Genomic DNA, 8,552 nt, shown 5'->3' with positions numbered 1-8,552 from the left:
AAGAGTAACCAGGTAATATCCTGGTTATATAATCCAAGGATATGGAGCACACCTAAGATTTGAAGAGCAGACAATCAAACATCAATACAAATTTGTATATAAGACCAAACACAAACAAAAAGAATGACAACTAAATTAACTAATTGTTCTTGGATTGATACTTCTGTTCCAAGAGTTTCAGAAAAACTGCTTTGCTTTGTTTATTGACCTTTGTAGATGAAAGTATTGACTGAGCCTTGTTCTCTTTTTTGAAATTGAGGATTTTTGGAATGCTTACCTACTTGTAAAAAGTAAACACATTTAAATGAACTAATTAGCTGTGATCATTAGCAGTCTTTGACTTTAATATATTCCATATGCCATATAGACCTATGCAAGACCAACATCCTCATTGGTTCAGAAATAATTATTGAATTGATCACTTCATTGTTTAGAGACTATTTACAAACCAGACAATGATGACCACAAATTTCCTAGCCCAGTGTATTAGGCAGAACAGGTAGTTAATACATGTTTGTTGAATGAATGGATGGATGAATGACCAACCTTGGATGAAGGGAGTAGCCAGTACTAGTGCTAGAAATGAAGACTTGGAATTGTGGGAGGAGTGGGGGGAGAGTCTCTAAACTTAAGGAAAATAAGCTAAAATACTCTAGAGAAAATGAAATAGGCATAAATGATACCAGAGACTACATACCTTTATTTAAGTTACTCCAAGAATCCCTCTTACAGCTACACCATAGTTGTGACACATTTCCCATCTCCTCAACAGAGGTGCCCAGGAGGCTCTATCCTAGACCTTCTGTGCTCTTTCCTATATCTATACACTTTCTCTTGGGCATGTCATCAGCTCCTGTGAATTCGAAATTCAAGACTATGCAGATACAGACGATTCTTAAATCTATAAATCCAGCCTTAATACTCTAGCTGAACTCCTGAACTTTCATGCACCACCAACTGCTTTTTGAATACCAACTGGTTGCCCATTAGGGTCAAACTCAGCATTTCCAAAATGGAGTTCATTATCTTTCTCCATTTTTCCCTTCTTCCAAACTTCTTTATTTTGGTTAATGGAACTACCATCCTTTTAATGGGACAGATTTGTCAATCTGGAGTCATCAGTTCAATTCAATTCAACTAGTATTTATTAGGTACTTTATATGAGCCAAGTACTATGGGATACAGAGACAAAAATGAAAACATTTCCTGCTCTTGAGGACCTTCCATTTTTTATTTTTCTTTCTTCTTTTTCTTCTACTCCAGTCTTGTTTTCAAACTTTTGCCTCACCCTCTATGCAAATTGAGAAAAATCTAGCCTAGTGTGCGGGGTAGAACCTTAGAAAAAGCTGACCCAGTATATTTGGCAGGTCCTTAGGAAATATTGTTCCTGCCACATGTGGGGAAGACAATGAATTTTGTTTTGTGTATGTTGAGTTTGGATGTTCTTGGGATATCCACTTTGAAATATCCAATAGGCAGCTAGTGATGGGAGACTAAAGAAAGCTCACAGAAGAGACTGATGTTGAATATATGGATCTGTGAGTCATCTACATAGAGACAATTAAGAGCTGATGAAGTCACCCAGAAAGTGCAGAAAGAGATCACCCAGAACAGAGCCTTCGGGAACAACCAAATTTAGGGGATATGATATGGATGATTAGGCAGCAAAGGAGACTGAGAAGGACAGTCAGACAAGAGGAGAACCAAAAAAGGGTTGTGTCATGAAAACCAGAGATATGAGGGTGGTCAACAGGGTCAATTACAATAGAAATTCAACAAGGATGGGGACAAAAAAGTGCATCAGATCTGGCAATTAAGAGACCATTAGTAACTTTGGAGAGAGCAGTTTCATTTGAGTTAATGGGGACAACAGGGAGCCATTGAAGAATTTTGAGCGTCACATGATGAAAGTGAATTACACTATAATTTTGGAAGTCCATTCTTATGGGAAAAGAATTAGGCTCCAATAAGTAATAAAAAATCACAGTCAAGAATATTGGCATTCACTTCAAAGAACATTCTAAATTCATCAGCATGCATGCCTATATGCATTCAATTTTCTCACACAAATAGATAATCAGCGCTTATGATCTTTACACAGTTGACTAAAATCACATACATATTAAATATACCATGTAGTTTATCTCCATTCCATTTAGTGTTCTCACTGACTTGGCAGGACTTACTCATTAAAGGAGTCACATTGGTATGCATTTTTGGTGGGTGGAATGGTCTATACCCAAGAGATGTTACAATTTAGGAAGGCACACTAGTATATCTTTAGAAAGGAATGCTGTAGGAGGACAGATTAAAAAGAACAAAGACTTTTTAGTCTGGAAAGATGAAAAGAAAAACAGAGAGAACATGACTGAATTCTATAAAATCAGGAGTGATGTGGGTAAGGTGGACACAGATTTATTAATCAAATCCCAGAATACTGATATAGTCTGAAAATATGAATAATTTTAAGGCCTCAATCAATCAAGCATATAAAAGTGCTTATCTACTATGAGCCAGGCACTGTGCAAGAGGTTTAACATTCTGAGTAAACAATATGTGTGTATATATAAATATATAAAATATAAAATAAATATATATGTGTGTATATACACACATATGTATTGAATAAATACATGTAAAACATACAAAATTCATATTAGCAAAGTGCTGTAGGGCACTAGCAACTGGAGGGGTGGATCAGTTAAGACATCGTCTAAAAGGTGTTGCTTAAAGTGTATCTTGAAGGAAGTTAGGGAGTTTAAGCTGTGATTAATAAGAAAAACCAGATTTTGAGAAATCACCACTAACCTTTGGAGAGTGAGGTCAGACTTTTTGTTGCTATTCTCAGAAGCATGGGAATACAAAACAAGATTCCTGAGTTCTTGGTCTAATTCTTTCATTTCCTAGTGAAATTCATGGCCTAGAACACCAGCTCTGGGTTTACAAAGACTGAAGACTTTTCACAAACCACTCTTTTTGGCTTGTGTCTCCATCCAGGATCTCTTTAAGAACATTAGACCATACCTCAAATTTAGAGTTCTCCAGAAAAGATAAAAGAGCCCTCTGCTCTCATGCAAGAACCCAAACTAATAATTCTTTGGATAGAGAACAGATTTTATTATACCCAACAGAAAACACAAAGGATATGCTTTAAACCCATAATCCTTCAAGAGAATTCTTTCCTCCTAAGATACATTTCCCCTTCCAGACTTAAGTCCCCTAAAAGAGGAAAGCACAAGGTGAGAGTCAACAGACCTCTCTCAGACTGCAAAGTTCAACTGACTCAAAGTAACATTGGAGGGCAAAGTTCACATTTGCTCCTCCACATTTGGTCCCTGGTTACTTGGCTTAGGAGCTCTTTCTTTCATCTCAGAACTCTTCTTTCTAGGAGGTTGGGTCCGCAAATTCCATTGATGCCATTGGCTGCTGCCATCTCTGGGACCATGTAGATCTTTCCTCTTTGGGGTCGAGTGGTTCCTTCTTTCCTGGGGCCACATGGTTCTTAGAGAATTCATGTAGATTTTCTTGCATGTAAGATGTACTTTTCCCTGCCCATCTCAGTTCAGTTTCTCTCTGTCCTTTCCCAGCCCTATGTTTTGTTCTCCTTATTAAAAACCTCACTCCAGAGGTATGACTCAACTATCTTTGCCTTCCATGGTTCACTCAATCATTCCCCTATGCCATTGACTCAGTAGGTTGTTCTCAACATGTTATCAGTGGGCTAATAGTACCCAGTTTGAGGATTCTTGTTCATATGACATCAAAGAGACATTACTGAAGCCAGGACAAAGTGTCAAATGTGGTAGCAATGGGTATGTTTTATGCTTTTCATAAAGAAATATATTTAAAGTAGAACAAAATCCTTCTCTTTGCACCTTGTTAATCAAGTTTTTCCTGGTCATGCCATCTGTAATGCTCATGTGACCTTAATTAAGTGGCTTGACTTCAGCTAAGCTGTTTCCTTATCTGTAAAGTATTGGTGATAATATTTATTCTATCTATCTCATGGGATTGTTGTGAGGATAAAATGAGATCATGTGTGTGAAAGTGCTTTATCTCTTGTAAAGTACTAGGCAAATATATGTTACTCTCCTCTGCATAGTGCACAGGCTTAGAGCTGTGGTGTTAAAATTAAATAGAAATGAAATCATACAAATATAGGGCCCTTAAATCATACAAAAAGATTGTTCAGGTCACATATTGACTTAGAAAATATTAACATCATTTATGTTCTATTATGTTTTTATTTATTTTGTTAAACATTTACCAATTACATTATAATCTGGTTCAGGCTACATTTCTGGACAAAATGTTTGACATTTTTGGTATTAGAACAACACAAGAGGCTTTGAGAAATACAGTGATTTGCCATAGTTGTACAACTAATAGCATATGGAATTTGAACCCAGGACTTTTCTGACCCCAAGTTCAGTACTCTTTCTACCATACTTTGCTACCTCTTATTAGGAATGAATAGTACGTTATAATAATACTTTTAAATTTTATACTTCATAGTATTATATTACACATTATAATATATTTGCTATTATTACACAAATAAGCTATGATTTTATTGGCATGGGGAACTTCCAGAGAGGAAACTCCTTTTATCAAGGTGTATTGACAACTATTCTGCAACTTATAGTCTTAGGGAGTTACCTGAGGGTAATGAAAATTTATGGGAGGCAGCTAGGTGGTACACAGTGGATAGAGTGCAGGGCCTAGAGTCAGGAGGACTTGAGTTCAAATCTAGATTCAGACACTAGCTGTGTGACTCTGGGCGAATCACTCAACCTCTGTTTGCTTCAGTTTTCTCAACTGTTAAGTAGGGACCCTGGAGAAGGAAATGACAAACCACTCTAGTATGTTTGCCAAAAAAAAAAAAAATACTTAAAAACAGGATCAAGAACAGTTGGACACAACCCATTGTGGTCAATTTTATGTTTTCATGGAGGTTTTTTTTTTTTAAAGCAATTGGGGTTAAGTAACTTGCCCAAGGTTACATGGCCAGTTTTTGTGTGTGTGGGCGTTAAATATCTGAGGCTGGAACCAATCCCGGGTCCTTCCGACTCTAGGGCCGGCGCTCTTACTCACTGTGCCACCTAGCCACCCTGTCATGGAGGTTTTTTACATGAGGCAAAAAAAAAAAATCAAATATTGCTTCTGGTCACATCCTTCCTGTCCTTTTAAGAAAATGCAACCCCTTTGTTTCTCTAGCATTTAGCATAATGCCTGACGTGTAGTAGCTACTTGTTATTCTTCCTTCATTTTTTTTCTTTTTTATGAGTTAATTTATTTATTTTTAGTTCTCAACATTCACTTCCATAAGTTTTAAATTTTCTCCTCCTCCCTCCCCATCCTTCCTCAAGACAGCATGCGATCTGATATAGGCTCTACATATACATTTCTATTAAGCATATTTTCACTTTAGTCATGTTGTATAGAAGAATTATAAGGAATGGAAGAAACCATAAGAAGGAAAAACAAAACAACAACAACAACAAAAGAAAATAGTCTGCTTCGCTCTGCATTCAGACTCCATAGTTCTTTCTCTGGATGTGACTGGCATTTTCCACCATGAGCCCTTTGGAACTGTTTTATGTCCTTGCATTGCTGAGAAGGGTTAAGTCTATCAAAATCACTCATTGCACACTGTGGTTGTTACTGTGTACAATGTTCTCCTGGTTCTGCTCACTTTACTCAGCATCAGTTCATCTAAGTCTTTCCAGGTTTTTCCTCCTGTTCATCATTTTTTATAGCACAATAATATTCCATGACATTCATATACCACAACTTGTTCAGTCATTCCCCAATTGATGGGCATCCCCAACAATTTCCAGTTCTTGGACACCACAAAAAGAGTTGCTATAAATATTTCTGTACATGAGGGTCCTTTCCCCATTTTTATGATCTCTTTGGGATACAGTCCTAGAAGCTGTATTGCCAAGTTCTTCCTTCATTTTTGAAGATGACCAGTGACATCATGGGGTGAGGTCTTGACTTTGAATTGGTGAATTGGATTTAAGTGAGGCAGAGTTGAGATAGGTGATCAGCTTCACCCTTACTTCCTTAGTTATTGAAGTTCAAGTGGCAGGACAAAAGTCAGTACAACTGGTGATAGCTTGGGATGCAATGGATGACCTCAATGTCTTCGATATCTGACCAAGCTCTAAGCTCTCCATAGTGCCTGCTTTAGTGGCTTTCAAGGCTATTGGAACAAATTGTGCTCATCTGCCCATTCTGCCAGGGGAGTCTTCACATCATTGAGGCAGACATCCCCTTACCTCCCTGATAGCTAGTAAGTATCAAGTGTCTGAGACTATATTTGAACTCAGGTCCTCCTGACTCCAGGGTCAGTGCTCTCACTGTGCCACCTAGCTGCCCCTCTCTTCATTTTTGGATTGTTATACTCCAATCCTATAGTAGAGCTCCAGAAAAAAATATCTTAGCCTGTTAGTCAATAAGTAGTCAATAAAATTTATTAACCATTTATTAACCAAAGCTCATGTGTGGCATATATCTAAGTGAAAGCTTAAGTATGTTTTTCTCTAAAATGAATTAACATGGTCACTTCTATAAAAAGTACTTAATGCATGAAATAGATATTAGGTATAGGACAGCTATTTATTTCCCACTCCACAAAAGAAATACTTAAACCCAAAAGATTTAACAAATAGCTATAACATAAAACAAGAATCCATAACTTCTATTATACTCCCTGAGAAGTAAAGGCAACTTTATAGGAATGATGAACATATATTTTGGCATTCAAGTAGGCTCTGTACTTTCCAAGCAACTCACAAGGTTCAGGGCTTCTAGCCAGTCAGGGTATGTCTTGGGCTTTCTTTGTCCTTCCAGGACAGCTTCCTTCTAGTAGTCATTGCCTCTTCTGAGCAGCAGTGCAGAAATACTTTCTGCTGGGCAGCTGGCACAAATACAGTACTTCATAAACTCATGAGGAAAATTGTCCATTTCTCAGTTTGCTCTTTGGTGGCCTAGACTCAGAGAGAAAAAAACACCAAATAGATGAAGCAACCAGGGTATTGAGGCCCACTCTTGGGCTCACCTAGCTAAATATATGCTCTTGTGGCCATGTCCTTGAGTTATGGCCACCACTTTTGGTGAAGAGGGGGAAGGGGAGAGAAATCTTCTGTCCATTGTTGTTGGATGTCCAAAGGAAAGGCTGCCTGAATCCCAAGAGAGAGGATCAAAAGAAGGGGAAATATAGAGGCAGAATCTTTTTTTTCTTTTCATAGCCTGTTGAATGAGCAGTGTTTCCAAGATTAGATGCAAAATATCTTTGATAATCAGTAGACCAACAAACATTTATTAAAGGCTTATTTTGTGCCAGGTACCATCCCAAGAACTGAGGAAAAAAGGAAAAGTGAAAACAACTCCTATACCAGTTCTACAGAACTCTACAGTTAGGGACTATATGAGGGATTACTTGGTCACCCCAGAGTTTAGGTCCTTCAGCAATGAACCAGAGCATACATCTGTCCCTGGGAACTTGAGTACATGTCCATATCCTTGGGAGATACCCCAGTTCAGTAAGTCAAGAGGGCTTTCCTGATTACCTCTGCTATACTCAGATTTGTGATTTCTCACAGGGCAGTAATATTCCATTGCATTTACTTACCACTGTTTGCTTAGCTATTCCCCAAATGGGGGATTCCCTAAATGGCCTTCCACTTTGTTTCTAGTTCTTTGCTACCACAAAAGTACTTTCTATATGAATATTTTGGTGCATTTTCAATGTCTTCTCCCACAGACTCTTATTGAATAATCCCAGCTATGCTACCTATTATTTTTGTGATATTGGGCAAGTCTCAACTTCTGTGGACCTCAATTTTCTCATCTATAAAATGAGGGGATTGGACTAGATGGTTCCTTCCATCTCTAAAGCTATGATTCTATGAGTAACTCATCAAAGACACCAAAAAGGCCAAAAGGTTCCAATCCATGGCATTTTCAAATAAAGATTTTAATTAAAAACAACCACCACCAATCTTTGCTCTCAAGGGGCTTTTGTTCTTGTGGAAACGAGGAACAACATGTAAGCAGATGAAGCATGAGGAGTACCAATGAGGAGAATTTTTTTAAAAGGAGGTAGTAGCCTATAAACTGAGATTTTAAGAGAGCTGCCTCCAAGTACTTAAAGGGTTGTTTACAAGCAAGAGGGATCAGGCTTGTTAGAGCGAGGCAGATTTTGGCTTAATGAAATGAAAGACTTCCTAATATTGAAGCTATCCAAAAGCAGAAAGCTTTGCCTCCCGAAATAATGGGTTCTCCTCTATCTTATGTCTTCAAGTACTTTTGGGATGGTATGTAGTAGAAGGGAATCTTTTCAGGGACAGGATGGACTAGAGGGCTTTGGAGTTTCTTTCTAATCTTGTGATAATACTTGAGAGAAGCCAGCACAGCTGTAGTAGGTCTGCGGCATCCGGGAGGATGGAACACCCACGCAGCATCCTCAGGGCCCAGGTGAACTAGTTGGTACCCAAGCTCCACCCCTTTCAAAACTCTTCTTCGGCTTGAGGCTTCTACAAGAG

The sequence above is a fragment of the Petaurus breviceps genome, unplaced genomic scaffold (genome assembly GCF_028583685.1).
Source record: "Petaurus breviceps papuanus isolate PSGF00001 unplaced genomic scaffold, PetGlider_PUasm1.0 90919, whole genome shotgun sequence".
In the NCBI taxonomy this organism is placed as follows: domain Eukaryota; kingdom Metazoa; phylum Chordata; class Mammalia; order Diprotodontia; family Petauridae; genus Petaurus; species Petaurus breviceps.
This window is presented reverse-complemented; position numbering follows the sequence as displayed.